This window comes from Tiliqua scincoides, chromosome 7 (genome assembly GCF_035046505.1).
Source record: "Tiliqua scincoides isolate rTilSci1 chromosome 7, rTilSci1.hap2, whole genome shotgun sequence".
Lineage (NCBI taxonomy): Eukaryota > Metazoa > Chordata > Lepidosauria > Squamata > Scincidae > Tiliqua > Tiliqua scincoides.
The window spans coordinates 71856463-71874078 of NC_089827.1; the positions used below are offsets into that span (position 1 = coordinate 71856463).

General features: G+C 43.9%; 1 pseudogene; it reads left to right on the forward strand.

The window, feature by feature from the left end:
* Positions 1 to 16391: 16391 nt before the first annotated feature.
* Positions 16392 to 16508, forward strand: LOC136657791 (5S ribosomal RNA; annotated as a pseudogene).
* The last annotated feature ends 1108 nt before the right edge of the window (positions 16509 to 17616 follow it).

The following is a 17616-nucleotide window of genomic DNA, read 5'->3' on the forward strand; positions in this document are numbered from 1 at the left end:
GACAAGTTTCTGGAGGAAAAACCCTTTACGGGTTACAAGCCATGACGTGTATGTGCAACCTCCTGATTTTAGAAATGGGTTATGTCAGAATGCCAGATGCAGGGGAGGGCACCAGGATGAGGTCTCTTGTTATCTGGTGTACTCCCTGGGGCATTTGGTGGGCCGCTGTGAGATACGAGAAGCTGGACTAGATGGGCCTATGGCCTGATCCAGTGGGGCTGTTCTTATGTTCTTAATTAAAGAGACTCATACAAGGACACAAAGGTCCCAATCCTATCCAACTTTCCAACACTGTTACAGCCGCAGTGCAGCCCCACAGTAAGGGAACAAACACTCCCTGACCTTGAGGAGGCCACTGCGACCGCCTCCCCACCCCAGAATGCAGTGCGTGCCCCACTGACACAGCTGCATCAGTCCCGGAAAGGTAGATAGGATTGGTCCCAAAGACCCTTAAATCTAAAATAATAACTTGTGGTATTTAGGTGCGTGTCTGTCTACACATTTTTGCAAGTCTTAAAATTTCATAATGCTCTAAGCTCCCTACATCTTGTGATGTACAATAACTGATGGTGGGGTAGGAATGGTGACAGGTGGTACCAGAATGGCCTTCATGGGGATGAGGGCAAACTTGAGCAGAGATACTGGTTCTTCCTCAGCTGCCTAGAGCAGAGTTGCCAAACCTATGGGTCGAATGCGGCCCCCAGAAGCCATTTATCAGCTCCCCCTGTTATAACTGGGCTCTCCCAGCTTGATAATTGGACTCTCTCATATCTTGGATACATGAACAAGATTTCTTTTCTGTCATTTGCAGCTAATGAATTTCTACGCAAAAATAAGGTGCTTATTTTTGGCCATCACCTGCTTAACGATGTCACTTTCTGCTTAATGATGTCACTACTGGCCCTGAGCAAGCACCAGGAATGCTAACTTTGGCCCTCTGTATGAAACGAGTTTGACATCCCTGGCCGAGAGAACTTTTTACAACGGGCAAATTAGTCCACAGAAGGACTCTCCCCCAGGCAGAGAAGACAGCTGTCATGCCCATCAGGGCACTCCTGCAGCACTGACACTTTGAAAAAGAAACCCTGCTTGCAGGGTTAACTACCCTATGAAAAAAATCATCTGTAATAGTAGCACTAAAATATACACGCAAATATACACAATCAAATCATGGAAGAGAATAAAACTGTTTTATTATTCATAGCCAAGAGACAAAGGGAAGGATTTCTAAATTATGCTTCTTCAGAACACTCAAAAAGTTCTGGAAGCTTCCAAGGTCTGCTGCTTGAATATAAATAACTCCAGTGCACGACACTGCACAGAGACCCTGAACTTCATCATTTCACAAGGTCTCACATATTCTTTGCTTTCCGAATTTCTCTCTACTGGGACAAGAGATCACTGCTGACAATAACCTTGTCTGATGATTCAGATTAATTGCTAAGCTTTTGAAAAACTAACTACAGCTATCAGAATGACTCTCTCTTATATCCATCTGGATGCAAAACATAATTTTATTTTAATTAAAGTGAACAGTCATCTCTACCCTTTTTGAAAAACCAGATGTGTTTTTTTTTCCTCTTAACATGTATTTAGGTGTATGTCTGCCTATACATTTTTGCAAGTCTTAAAACTCCATAATGCTCTAAGCCCTTACAACTTTATTTAGCATATAAACTCTGATGACAGAGCTAGGTTAAAGCCGTGAATTCCATTCTTGTCAGTTTGTGCCACCTTGCCATATGTCTTCCAGGTTCCCCTAAGTGCCATGAAGGGAAGAAGCTGCATTCTGCAAATCCTTAAGGAGCTTAACTCCAGTATTAAAAAAATAATAATGTTGCATATTGGTTTGGATTTCAATTTCAAAATAAGAAGAGGAATTATGGTTGCCATCCCTTTACTGTGGCACTGCATATCAATGCAATGAGCCTCTCAGAAGGAGAAACAAGGAAGCATTGTACTGAATATCCCACATGTGCATCAACAGGAAGCACTTCTCTGCATGTAGGAGGGCTGCTGACCAATTCTCCTCTAGCTGTAGCTCTGAACCCCCCTGAAAAGCTGCTCTGGAGGGCCCCTAGTCTTTATGAGGCATCAAAAGACGTATGATAAGAAGACGAACAGAAAAATTCCCTTGTAAAACCAATCTTGCAGTATTTTGGACCCAAGCCCATGTTTTTGCCAATGTAAATTAAAGTTTAAATTAAAATTAAAGACTTGAGTTTTTTCCCCAATAGTCAATGTGTTTTCTGCATTGATTCTGCATACAACAAAAATTTACATGAAATCAAGTAAATACGTATAGATAATTGCCAAACTCTGGTCAGATCATACAGGCTCTGACATTGCCATCCATTGCCATTATCTATGCCTAATAAAGGTTCATTCATTCATTCATTCATTCATTCATTCATTCATTGCCATCCATTAATGGATTCTGTGGATCATTATTTGTTTGACAGAGTTTAAGCCAGGAGTATTAAAATTAAAATTCATTTTTCACACAGATACAAATGTTGAGAGGGACAAATTGAAATTACTGTTAAAAAACTGTCAAAGGTCAGGTTTCCAAAGCCATAAATCCTGAGTAAGCATCAGGAAAAGGTATTCATCCATTAATAGTCATTTGAAAAATGGCACCTTATCAATAATAATCATCCAGTGAAAGACTGGTTGACACAGCAAAATTTTCAGATGTGGGCAGACAGTCACAGTCTGCCAATGGACTGCATTTTTTTTCCTTACGGGAGAAGAATGGTAAATACACTTTGCCTTCTCAGATCATTTCAGTGTAAGTAAGTGTAAAGTCATGCACATTGGGGCAAAAAATCAAAACTTCACATATAGGCTGATGGGTTCTGAGCTGTCTGTGACAGATCAGGAGAGAGATCTTGGGGTGGTGGTGGACAGGTCGATGAAAGTGTCGACCCAATGTGCGGCGGCAGTGAAGAAGGCCAATTCTATGCTTGGGATCATTAGGAAGGGTATTGAGAACAAAACGGCTAGTATTATAATGCCGTTGTACAAATCTATGGTAAGGCCACACCTGGAGTATTGTGTCCAGTTCTGGTCGCCGCATCTCAAAAAAGACATAGTGGAAATGGAAAAGGTGCAAAAGAGAGCGACTTAGAAGATTACGGGGCTGGGGCACCTTCCTTATGAGGAAAGGCTACGGCGTTTGGGCCTCTTCAGCCTAGAAAAGAGACGCCTGAGGGGGGACATGATTGAGACATACAAAATTATGCACGGGAAGGATAAAGTGGATAGAGAGATGCTCTTTACACTCTCACATAACACCAGAACCAGGGGACATCCACTAAAATTGAGTGTTGGGAGGATCAGGACAGACAAAAGAAAATATTTCTTTACTCAGCGTGTGGTTGGTATGTGGAACTCCTTGCCACAGGATATGGTGACGACATCTGGCCTAGATGCCTTTAAAAGGGGATTGGACAAGTTTCTGGAGGAAAAATCCATTATGGGTTACAAGCCATGATGTGTATGCGCAACCTCCTGATTTTAGAAATGGGCTATGTCAGAATGCCAATGCAAGGGATGGCACCAGGATGCAAGTCTCTTGTTATCTGGTGTGCTCCCTGGGGCATTTGGTGGGCCGCTGTGAGATACAGGAAGCTGGACTAGATGGGCCTATGGCCTGAGCCAGAGGGGCTGTTCTTATGTTCTTATATCCTTCTCTGTGTGTATGATTTTGATGGTCAAGAAGAATCATACAAGGCCCCACTGCTGCTGAAATGAAGCAATGCCAGGCCTATCAACAAGCACTATTTTACATGGCAATAGAAGCATAGAGAGTGCACTGAAAAGATCACAAAACTAATTCATCAGGACTCTGTAAATAAAGTTATTTGTTCAACAAGCCAAGGATGCAGACAGAAGACCCTGGCTAGGAAAGAAGAGATTGTGGTTGCAGGAAGGGCTGAGCACATCCTTGAGGCCAACTGAAAAGGTTGCTTCAGGCTGTGGATTTGTGGGGGTGTCTCTAGCCACCTCCTTGCCTCCACTGCTCCCCCTTCTCCTTCCACTGCCTGGCTGGGAAAAGGAACATGGGAACAGAGAGGAAAAGGAAATAAGGAGGGGAGGAAAGTGCTGCGCTGGAACACTGACGAGTGGGAAAAGCAGAGGCTGGTACATTGTTGGGTGAAGGGGGGGAATGTTTGGCATGTCACTGCAAGAGGATGTGACCTGACTGGACCTGGGTGCAGGTGTATAAATGGGCGAGTTCCGGTAAGAATATCTATGAAGCCAACATCAAATATATGAGACAGTCCCATTGCACAGGCAAGCAGTGCTAATGCTTAATTCAAAAAGCTTAATGCTCAGCACATGGTGGGAGGCAGCATGCATCAACTCTTGTTCCTGGTTATGGTGACCCAGTGACATCATTCTACACCACCGTGCCACCCCCTGTGTAGCCCCGCCACACCCCTCGGCAGCCAAAATGGCTGCATCACCACCTCTGTCACCGCTCCTAGTCCTCACTGTTTCCTGTAAGTCCATGCCCAGCATCCTGTGCCTCAACAGACACCTGGACCACCCACCCACCCAAGATCCACCTCTGTGGTTGAATGAACATGAACTCATTGGCAATAATTTTGTGTTGCCAGGCAGCAAATCTGAATGTGATTCATCTCCAGAGAATAATGAAAGGAAACTTCTTAGGGTCAAACTGTATATGACATGGCAAATCCACTATCAAATCTGCAAAGGAATTTTCTTTGCTTCAGTGCAGCTGAAGATGAGACTTGATAACTGCAGAATAAGGATTTCACTCTCTTCTCCATACCACTTTCTCATATAAAATTGCTTCTCTTCCCACAAAGAGTGCTATTTGGCCCAATGGGGGAAAAGGTATAGATGTTGCTTCTGTGGGAGGCAAAGTACTCGGTGAACTGCAACTTCATGTAACAGCTTCATCTCACTTGCAAAGATCCTTTCGGAGGGACAATTTTAAAAGGAGAAGCGATGGGAAGAAAGGGAGTGCTTAAGCCCATGTTGCCAGTAGGTTTCTTGTAAGAGGACACCAGTAGTAGGGTACCACTAGTAGGGAGAGCACCAGGATGAGGTCTCTTGTTATCAGGTGTGCTCCCTGGGGCATTTGGTGGGCCGCTGTGAGATACAGGAAGCTGGACTAGATGGGCCTGTGGCCTGATCCAGTGGGGCTCTTCTTATGTTTCCCGACACTACAGTAGTACAACAGAGAATACAACGATAACTGAAGAAAGCATTTGTCTGTCTTGAAATGAAAGCTGAATACAAAAAAAAAATAAAATTAACATTAGAAATACTGAGATAAGCAATGACATTTAACTAGAGGTATTCGAAAATGGTGTTATTTACTTAACTCAGAAGTAAGCCCACTGTGTTCAGGAATACCTCTATGTTTATTTCATGGCCCAATCCCATCCCCCTCCCCACTGGTGCAGCTGCATCCAAAAGGAGCAAACTAGAAGTGGAGTGATGCAGGAGATTTAAAGGGTATTTAAATCCCTTTCCCTCTCTGTCAGTCTCCTGCTCTGCAATGGGTCTCCTTGGACCTGTGTCAGCGATTTCACTTGTGCAAATCCAAAGTGAGAAAAGGGGTGGGAAGGCTGCTACTGGAGGGGAGAGAATTAACCATTAACACCAGAACCACCCCCACTCACAGCCTCCCTGTGCCCATTCCTCCCCCCTACCTGCCCAGTTTTGCCCCAACCCCTCCCACCTTCCACACTAGCTTACCTGCTCTGGTGGGCAGTCACTGCTTCCAAGATGCATATAGGAAGGATCTAACCTATCCACTGGCATTTTGGCAGTATGCACTTTTGAAGTGCACTTTATGGCTGCTTTACAGCAATCAGTGCTGGTGAAATGCTAGTTCTGCCAGTTTCTCAACCTACATTCAGAATGTACTTTCCAACCAGCGGCGTCGCTGGGGAGATGCGGGGGGGGGGAGTGCAGGCTGTACCAGGTGACATGCACAAGGGTGCAACACCACTACTGGTCAAAAAAAATTTAAATCTTGATATTTTCCAGTAATACCTTCATGTTATATATCGGTTGAAGCATAATGTCACGCAGCATGCAATAAAATAAACCACATTGAAATATCTCTATTCTATCAAAATTTACAACCAAAAAACCAGTGAAGTGGGGCAATGGTGCATCACCACACCTACCACCAGGGGTGCTGCCCCACCCACTGAATGGGTGGAGGTCCACCATGGGGGGACGACGACATGCTGGTCTCCCGAACTGGGTGATGCAGACCCCAGTGATGCCACTGTTTCTAAAACAGTTCAGCCAGAATGCTTGCTATTTAACATTACAGCCTCAAAAGGTAGGTATTTTTTCTTCTCTGTCAAAAGGTAGAATGTAGTGGAATTTGCCTTTTCAGGTTCCCTTCTCTGTAACTCTGTCAGATCATTTAGCAGGTTCGGTCCATTAACAAAGATTGAAGCACTATACCCCGTGAAATGAACTGACTGCGCAAGCAGTAAGATTAATTATAGGACCTGCATAGAAACCACTATCTATGCCCATGCTCACTGCATGCTTAGTCAGAAGAACGCAACTGTATTTCAGCTCAGTCAAATCAAATATCATCTTTTTAATTGAATGACTGACCTGGGCAGTCAACTCAATCTGTTTCTGAACACAATTCATTTTTGAAACATTGGTTCCAAACATCAAAAGATGGGGGGGGAGGCTAGGCCAATAGTGTTGCATAAGAAGTTTTAACCACATTAGCAACTTGTAAAAGCCACATCGATTTCCTACATTATGCCTTTTGCCTCCCCTCCTTTGGACGCTCTGGCACCCTTTCCCTTGTGCTTTGAAGTACTTCCAGATAAGGAGCCCATCCTTTTCGGACTAGCAACTCTCATTGCTGACGAGTGTAGAGGAGTGGTTCCCAAAGTCCTCCTTAGGAGAAGGGAACCACTTAGAGGCCAGAGCCAGGTGCTTCCACCAGTTTGGGAGCCACTGGTGTAGAGGAGTAGAGGGTCTCAACCAAACTTCAAACACTTCTTCATTGCATTCAGCTCCAGATCAAGTTTAATAAAAGAACTTCCTACCCAGCTAATGTTATTGATAAGAGGATCAAAGAGATGCAAATCTTCACTGTGGGTGAAATTAGCTCCAGATGAGATCAACTCTAATGCCAACCCACTACTTTAAGCAGTCAACTGTTAATGCAGTTTCCTGACTGGAGTGGGAACCAATTGTTGGCATTGGAGCATCAAAATTTTACAAGATAAATCCCTATTTTTACACTGAGAAAGGGCAGTTACACTAGATTGCTACTTTATTTTTTGTACCTAAAGTCAACATAAGGAGACTGTTCCCCGCGATTCTCACAAGGACATTATTTCTTAATGCCTTCTTCCATTATATATGCACTTTAAGAAGAACTTCAGCTTTAACGATTACAGTATCAAATGAAAATGGATTTTTTTTTTCATCTTGTCAGGCACGAATGCAGTTTTTCCTAAACTTACCAGGGTCACTGCACCCCTGCAGCCTCTTCTTCCTGGCACACCTGGGCATGTTCATCTTGGATATCACAAAATCTCACAAGATCCAAGATGGTATCACCCAAATCTTGTAAGATTTTGCAAGATCCAATATGGTAGCAATCAAATCTCATGAGATCCAAGATGGCAGAGCCCAGGAGAACAGGTAGGGGAGCCACTGGGAACACCAGTCATTCACAGTTTGTGAACCACTGCTTTAGTGGGACAACTGAGCTGTATTCTACATTTATGGGACAGAGAGGACATGGCAATGGAAAAGGACTTGGAGTGTGCTATTAGGTAATTTATTAAATAATTAAAATTCAGTTTTGCTGGAGATATTACATGTTGCAGGAAAGCCATCTGTACCAAACAATTTTACACACACTTCCTGAATCACATGCTGAGAACTGGTTCTTTTCAGGCATTCCATCAGCACAGAACATTCACTGTGCGAAACACTTTTGATAAATACGAAGCTAAAATAAAACTGATTTAGTTCTAAAGGGAAGGGCAAATATCCAATTATCCCATGTAGCAAAGTTAATAAAACGGGAGGATTAAAGACACCACTCATGCTTCCTCTAAAATTCATTTTTTGAAAGACAAAAGGCTGTTAAAAAAAGAAGACAGATACTGTCTTAGTTCTAAAATAATCAAATTTCATTAGATTTCCAACCAGAGAAGACAAAAATATTCAGAGCTAATACTCTTGTTCTCTTCTCATTGGCCTCTAGAGGTGAAGCGACTCAGAAGTACATATTCTATTAATATGTATTTCTTCTACTACTCCCAAGAAATACATATGTAATTCTCTTCAAAGTAATCTTCTTTGAAAAAGGAATTTCCACATTATTTTCGGTGTCAATTTGAAATATTTGGAGCTCTCACCACAAGATGTGGAGCTATAACATCAAAGGGTTGAGAAAACACATTGATGGGACCAGGATATTTGAAGGAGTACTTTCTTCCACATGAGCCTGGCTCACCCACTACGCTTGTCAGACCTTACTCTGCATCACCTTGCTACTGAATGTGGGGTTGGGCCTTTTCTGTCATGGCACCCAGACTGTGGAATTCTCTGGCACAGAAGGTCAGGTTGTAGCTTTCACACTGTTGTTTGGGGATGGGGGTACTTGCTCCATTTCATAATTAGATTTGCTGTCTCAGATGCAATTCTATTTTACTGTGTATGTACTTTAAAGGTTGTTCTAAATCTCCTCGGGGCCTTTTAAATGGAATGAACAGGCAGGAAATAAGCATTAAAAATAAATCAATAAATTTGCAAAGGAAGGTGCCGCATGTAGGAGCAAATATCTAAACCGGTTCTAGAAACTGAACTTCCTCTCTCTGTACCAGACATACGGATTACTGGTAGTGTTTATTACTGGGTGGTGCAAAATGACTGAGGAGTCCTGACTGAGGGCTCAACATGTTCAGCATTTTGCCGCACCCCCCTCACACCATGGGCAAGCAAAGTTGAGGCAGATCATTAGAGCTCTGGGGTGGAGCAAATCAGTCAGAGCAAAGCATTAGCCCTCGTGCTCAAGCAGGTGATCTGAATTAGCTACTAGTCATCTCTTTGAGGCTAAGTAGGAATTTTTGACCTCTCTGGCTAATTAACCCAGCTGGGGTTTTTGTGGGTTTTTTTTTTTGCATCTACTTTGGATGGGCAAAGTGGGTTTGCTGCAATTAAGCCAGGTGGTCATAACTGGCAAGTAAGTGCAGGTTGGAATTACTGGTCCCTAGAGGCAGCTTGGTTCAGGGAAGCTGGCTGGAACCCTCTTGCCCATAGATTGTAAAATCAACCTCAAAGGCTGGTCAGCCCAGGGAGGGGGTTTGACCAAGATCTTCCTCAAGCCCCATTTAGAGGGGTTGGCACTGAAAAGGTGAAATCATCATTGGCAGTTATTAGCCTTGAGCCAAGAAGAGATACCCACAGGGGAAAAGAGATAGTGTTTGGCTATCTTTCCCCAGGAAAGGGAATGCATACTAAAGGGAAGGGAAGCTCTAATGTTGATAGGACTTCTGCAAGTCTCTGATTAATAAATTGGAGCTTGTTTTATCTGAACCTTGCTTGATTTGCTCCTTTGGAGGTGCAGAAGCATCCCATGATTTTAGAAATCTTGTATGTTGTAAAAAAAATTGGCAAAAAATTGGGGAGGATTCAGGATTATTTTGTCACATGTTTGAACTGTGAACTGAGAGTTTGCTTTGGCTTTTCAGCATCCAGCCTGACTCACTCCTACTGCTAGAGTGGGACACAGCATGCATTGGTTGTAACTATGGAAAGATAGGATATAAACTAACACAAATAAACATCATTCATCATTGTTATGTATTCTGACTGCCAGATCACATCTGTGCCTTAATTATATGGGAAGGAGACATCAGTCCTCTTGAGGGTTTTTCCTGTAAACTAAGGAGAAACCTGTGCTTTCAACCCTCACATATTTTTCAAAAGTTGCAGATCAGTCTGAAAATGTGGTTCAACCACAAAGGCCAATAGCTATGCTTCTGTAGAAAGATAAAATAATTTAATTTTGTTAACACTGCCAGCTGCTGCTAATCAAAGAGGAAACCCTTAATTGCAAGTTTTGGATGTTTGAATAGATGGCTAGAATTGTTTAAAGCCTCCTTGGAAGAGGGCACCGCAGCAGCTTTGAAAGAGCGACTGTTCTGTCTGTTGCTAAAGGCTTTGGGGATAGCAGAGGCAGCCCCAGGTGGTGGGGCAAGTGATGGCAGAACAACTCTAGGCTTTCTAGATGGCACACTTTTCAGAAAGGCTTCAGGCCTGAATATGGGAATGGGATGGCCTTGGTGAACTAGTTTCAACTACAGCAGGGGTCAGCAACCCACAGGCCAGATCTGGCCTGCTGTGAGAAGTCATTCAGCCTGCAGTAGTTCTATAAAGAGGATCTGTTACTAACTATTTAGGACCCGATCCTGAACAGTGCATGCCATATCACCACCAGTGTGCACCGTCACAAATGTGTGCTTACCTTGGGCCCAGCGCTGGAGCTGGCCCAGCGTGAGCCTGCGCTGGGCCAGCTCCACCACTGAGCCCACGTTCTACCACCTGGTGGTCTCCCAGACCGCTAGACAGCAGAGAGGTGAGTGGGGGTGTGGGGGGAGACATGGAGGAGGTGGTTTGGGGTGGGGGAGGCAGGCGGAGGGGGCAGGGAGGACGAAGAGGGGCGGGAGACTGGTGGAGCTCGGCTCCATTGGATCCAGAGCTCTGTTTTGGACCATGCGGCCCAACACGGGACTCTTTGATTCTGTACTGGCTCAAGAGCAGCCACAGAATCAGGCAGCCCCATTGTGAGGTTACTTCCCTTAATCAGGGGGGCGAAAGGCTGCCAAAGGCACGTTGGGTGCCATGGCTGCCATTTTGGCACCGTGGTAGCCCTGCTCTCTGGGCAGTTCAGGATTGGGCTGCCACTCAGGAAAGTAGAGTTCAGGAGCACAGCAAGCCGCAAACAGAGGACAATCCCATCCAGCACAGTGCGACTGTTCTGAATCTGAATCTGACCCACCCCCGAATCTGCCTTCAATTTATTTGAATTTACTGACCATTTCAATTTATTAACCTGTATCTTGGCCTTATGAGCTGCCAGACACCAGTACCGGATGGAAATTAGAGGGAGAGTTGGATGTTATCAGCATGCTGACGGCATTGCACTCCAAACCCCTGATGAACTCCCCCAATCTTGTTGGCATCCTTCAGTCTCGGAAGACTATGGTGTCACGCTCTGAATGGTGGTTCTGGAACAGAGTGTCCTCTCCAGTGTGCGAAGCCTGGGTAAAGCAGGTATGGAGGATAGGCTGTTACCCATGCAGCAAATCCCCCCTCTCCACGTCGCTGAAATGGTCCAATGGAAAGGCAGAGGCCAATACGGTTGGTTCCAGCGGCGTCGCAGGAGTTGCCAGAACGGGACTGTGTTCAGCCTCAGGGACTCCGGCTCCGGATTTTGCCTCGAGGTTGACTCCTGAAGCCTTTTCCATAACTGCATGTAGCCACAAGGCAGTGGAGGTTTGGGATCAGAGTTTTCCTTCTCTCAGATGAGCTGCCTTCCCAGGCTGACGAGTCCCATCTACCCGGTGGCTGTTTAGTTGCCTCTTACGACAAGTACAGCCAAACTGAGGGCCTATTTTTATCCCCAGCCCCCAGGGGATAAGAACTCCCCCAAGAATTTCATATAAATGTAATGTGCTGTATGTGAGCTAAACCTAGAAGCTATAGCTAGAGACTGTAAAATGTTTTTTTTTCTCCCAGTCTGAGGTGACATGTTCATACCTAACATGCATTGTGACTACTGCAACACAATTGCCTGTATGTTTCTGGCATTCTGGGTCCAATTCAAGGTGACTGTTTTGACTTTTAAAACCTTTCTTAACCCTGGATTTGTAAACCTAATGATCATCTCACCAAATACCAATGAAAAGAAAAATGACTCAGTTCTTGACGGAGTGAATTGCTATACCTCCAGCAAATTACATCAAAGTATGAAATGGAAGGAGATCAACTTTGCCTTAAGTGCATTTCCTAATGAACAGAGATACAGATTTTTTTACAGGAGCGTCCTTAAGAGCTTTGAAATTCCTTTTAATTCTTCATGCAAGATTATTCTCCCCAGATTACACTAGCAGTAATGTCTCTGGGGCCTGCCAAATACAAGACTTACAAACAACTCTTGTCAGATAAGAGGTTACAAATACTTAATAAAGCAATCAAGGAGATGGTAGCAATTCAACAATTATTTCATCAAATTGTGAACTATTTATGTAACAGTCAGAATAAAGTTCTGAGAAATCACATTTATATGCAATTAAACAGTAATCATGTTTAAACATTAATTGCAAGGCTTTCCACTAAAATTGACCCAAACAGTGACCCCCAACAAATAATTAAAGCCTGTCACCATTACAATTAAAAAAAACCCAAAACAGAAGCAATGGCTATTAAAACAGCAGATAAATCACTACTAAAACCCATCCAAAATTAAATGCTTGAGCAAATAAGAGAGTCATTAAACAGTAGTAACATAGGAATCTGACATAAATGCTTGAGGAAGGTGCCCCTTAATAATGCCATGTCTCCAGTAATCACTCATCTCATTCTCTGGTAACGAGGACACCCAGAGCTGGGCTTTAACAAAAGGACACATGCGCAGATTCATGTAGAAAGTGTAGGTCCTCATTAACTCTTTGAAAGGTAAAAACATCACTTTGCTTTGCACCTGAACACAAATGCAAAAGACTCCTGTGGTTTGTACAAGATAAAATTCCTCCCTGTGAGAACAAGACTTATTGTGCCACATAATTCTATCCACAAACCCAGGGTTTATTATTATTATTATTATTATTATTATTAATACTACTACTACTACTACTACGTACTACTACTACTACTATTACACTGGAGTAAGGCAACAAGATCTTTGGATATTACTCCCCTTATCATGGGAAACCAAGATTAGATTTGCAAGTTATCCCTATCTTGCTTCTCTCACGCTTGTACTGTAAACAGGGGCAATCTGTGTTACTTCTACATTCCCACTTTCGCCCAGGTGCAGTCACACACTGAGTAATAAGAAAACAGCAATCTTTGTTATAATACATAAATCCTGTACTGGCTCTTATAAGATAGCAGACCTACTATAAAGCATTTTTCACCATGACAACAAACTCTTTCCATACTGCTTCATGGAAGAGAAGCTTCAACAATCTCTCTTTCTCACCATCATTCCACTGCTTGCACGACTGCGATTTCAGCTAATTCAAAGCTGTGGGCTATTTGAGGGCCAGGCTGGTCTTGTATTCTAACATGGGAACCTATGCGACAAGCTGGACAAGCATTAATAGGCACCATTAATCTCATGCACAGCCACAGATAAGTTGTTGGAGAAATAGCACTTTTACTCATGTGAACTCAGTGCAAACGTGAACATAACCAAAATAAATTGCAGGAACATGAACACAGCAATCAGAAATGAATTCACAGTGGCTTCACTAATCCATATTTAACTCTCAATTGTCTACAGCAGGGGTGTCCAAAGTTTTTGGCAGGAGGGCCAAATCATCTCTCTGACACTGTGTTGGGGGCCGGGGGAAAAAAATTAATTTAAATTTCAAATTTGAATAAATTTACATAAATGAATATATTAGAGATGGAACATATTAATGAATGAAGGTCTTGCAATAGCTCAAGGCCTATAAAAGTCCTTGCACAAAGCAAGGCCAGTCTTTGCTGCCACTGCTACATCGCAGATGTGAAAAAGCAAACAGCTCATGTGAGAGATCGAACAGTTGGCCATCATGCTGAAAGCAGTTGCGTCAGGCCAGTGTGGGCTCCAGAAAGTCTCTGGAGGACCAGAGGCTCGTTGGAGACTGGGGGCTCCCTGAGGGCCAGATTGGGAATCCTCGAGGGCCGCAAGTGGCTCCAGGGCCGGGGTTTGGGTACCCCTGGTCTACAGTAAAGCAGGCACAACCATTTTCGGGGTTGCTCCATTTCATTTTGATGATCTCTACTATTTCAGCACCGTGGTCAGCTCCAGGTTTCACTTTCCAGCTGCAGAATCACCTGTTGTTGTCAGAGTCTAAATGTCTCTCTTTGAGAGAGGAAGATCTGTTTCCTGATCTTACATGGTGTATGCCAGTGATTCCCAAAGTCCAGTTTGGAACCCTTTGGGAACCCTGTAAGTATTTGCAGGGGAGAGGGCAGCAACATGATCGAGACAATCATGCTGCTGCCAGGGAGGGAAGGGTTTTTTAAAAATTACCTGGGGATCACTATGGCTCCCTAGAGCTGGGGTTGGCAACCTGCCATTCTGGAGCCGCAAGTGGCTCTTTCAGCCTTTTGCTGCGGCTCCGTGCGGGGCCAACCCGTCTGGGGGGAGGGGCTCGCCCCTCCCGCGACGCAGCCGCCGCTCACCAGCCCGAGCGCAGGAGCGCAACTCCCACGCGTCCTGCGGCTGTGCCCCATAGGAGAGGGCGCAAACAGGAGAGCCCAAAGAGCCCGCACTGCCGCTGAGGGCGAGCCGCTGCCACACCTTCACTCCTGTCCGAGCAAAAGCAAGCAGTTGAGTGCAGCTGCTCCTTCCTCCTCCCAAGCTCTGAGCACAATCCTGTGTGTGTCTCCTCAGAAGTAAGTCCCATTGTGCTTGCTCCCAGGAAAGTGTGCCCAGGATTACAGCCTTCAAGCCCCCCACTCAGCATTCCCCGTCACTCACTCACACTCTCACTGCTCCATTTCCTTCACTTGGAAACTTGAAAGGGGTTTGGAGACCCCCTGCACCAGATGGTATTCTGTATACGTATGTTTGTATACTGTATGTGTAACATACTGTATATGTAGCACCAAAGCATATTTCATTGTTGGGAAGTAATCACTGTTAGTATGCCTTTTATTTTATGCAGTTTTGAACTCTTAGCTTGTTTGTTCAGGAGCACTTTTGTGAACAGTGTTAAGTAGTACTAAGTGGTCTTGTTCAGAGGTAGTATTGTGTGTAAAGGCATTTACAAAAGTACAGAAGTAAATGACTGTAAAGAATGACAGTATCCTTCACAAGCAGTTCACCTGTGCACAATCTAAAACAGTTGTTCTCCAACTGTGGGTCTGAACCTAATTTTTAGTGGGACCTATAAGAGGGGAGTGTATTATATAACTGTGACCTACAAGAGGGGAGTGTATTATATAACTGGGACCTATAAGAGGGGAGCACAAACTATATATGCAGTGTTATCTTCATTTTAGATGTCAAAAGGGTTTTGTGGCTCCCAAGGTTTTCTTTTTTTCCAGAAAATGGGTCCAAATGGCTCTTTGAGTGTTTAAGGTTGCCAACCCCTGCCCTAGAGGATCTGAAGAGCTGTGACCTGATCTGCAGCCCTCCCAGCAGATCCAAACAGCTGTGAAAAAGAAAAAAAATACCTCCTGTTTTCATCATAAAACTGGAAAAAATTTTCTTATTTGACTTTGAAGCTGCTGGAGGGGTTTGCAGGCCCCCAAACCCTCTAAGGAGCCATAGTGACCCCCAGGAAAGTTTAAACCCCTCCATCCTGGCAGCAATTGTGTTGCTGCTGATTTCTGGGCCATTCCCTTATAGGACCCACCAGTTTGGGAACCAGTGGCGTATACCAAATGTTCCAGTCTTGCATTCTCAAGATTAATTTCTCATGCAGATTTCAAACCAATCGGTTAGGTAGGTTTCCTTAACATTACTGGCTGTGAGAAATGCCATTTTAAATTAATATGTAGGAATGTGTGGAATGGAAGGCAATTTCATGCTCTGTAAGGAATCTTAGAATATATATTGATAACTTCACTTAAAAAACAATTTCCAGGTTTCCAAAAAGATGTGCTAAATAAAATGGAGACATTTTCATTATGGAGACAAAACAGATGTGAATCCAAACTAACTTCCTTTCATATAAGATGGAGAATCACACACACACACACACACACACACACACACACACACACACACACACACACCCCTTTGAAGATGAATGAAACAACAACAGTGTGTTCGATACACTCCACATCAACATATTAATGCTGGAGCATCAAGCTGTACTTTTTGATAGAATTAGTATGTTTTTAAAAAGTAATATTGAACTGGTTTCTTGAAAAAAAAAATGTGGGTGGCAAAGTTTTCAAAGAATGGAGCTTTCAAAGAATCATTGTAATTAGCCCTTACGTTTCTAGAAAGCTATTTGGAAAATCGGGCAGTCCTACATTTGTAAGTATGTTTTTGTATATGGTGTTCCTTTAACAAACATTTTTGGCCCAAACCTATGGCCTTCTTGCACTGGTGAAGATCATACTCTGCCAGCACACACTGTCAGAAAAGTGCTGTAAAGACTGTGCACCTTCTAGGAGACAGCAACTGTTACCCTGCACGTACCCAATCTCGTCTGATCTTGGAAGCTAAGCAGGGTCAGGCCTGGTTAGTACTTGGATGGGAGACCGCCTGGGAATACTGGGTGCTGTAGGCTTATACCATAGTCTTTCGAGACTGAAGGTTGCCAACCATTTTCTAGGAGAACTGGCTGAAGCCTTTCTGCTAGTGCCAGCATGCAGGGCTACACCCCTCAGAGCAGGTATATTTGGCTCAAGGATTGAGGGCAGGCGAGGGTAGGGTAGGAAGAGGGTGGAATGGAGGAGGGCTGCAACAGGGCATGACAGGATCCTATCCCCTTTCCCAGCATATCCCCTTTCCCAGTCCTGATCTGCCAACATGGATCAATGGAGACTTGTGGCAACTATATAGCTGGCACGAGTCCAAGCTGACCTGATCTGTTCTGGCCGCAGGGGCTTACCCCAGGGCAAGGGGACAAATGTCCTCTTACCTCAATAATACCATCTGCAGCCAAAACTCCCCCATGGGACACAGTGGAAGCCACACAGGAGCTACAGCGTTGGCACAGGGCATTGAGTTTTCTGTGCCCTTTGCAGCTCATTCACCAAATACAGCAGGGGATGTATTACTGAGAGAATGGTTCTTTGGAACATTTCAAAGAAACTCTCCCACCCCCCCACCCCCCCAACATTCTCCATGAAGGGAATTCCTTTAAAGAGTATTCTAGGGCACAAATGATCAAAATATTTAACAATCCCATCTTCTCCAGTCCCCAGACACAGTAGTCAAGGACAATTCAAACGCTGAGGCTAACTGCTAACTACCTTGTGCAAGGAGATTTCGAACTTATCTGCGCTCTTGCAATACCAGTATAGATTTTAAGCCACACTGACACCATCAATGCCATTTTCATTCAGCCAAGGCATTCTTTGGTTGCAAACTTCAAAACTAACTGATTACTCAAGTACTGTGCAGGGAACCGGTGATGCTGGGACAGAAAAAATCATGACGGATGCAATTGACCTTGTGCAATATATTCCACTCCTGAGCAAATGAGATAGATAGTGTGAATTCTGATAAGAATTCTGCTGAAGGGCAAGTCCTTCATTATAATTTAGGAGTACCTGCATTCTTTATTAAGAAAAATGAAACACTGTACATTCCTAGTTTTATCAGGAAAAAAAGTCTCTATTTCCATATCATGTAACTGGGGCAACACATTTTTAAATGAGAAAACTGGATAC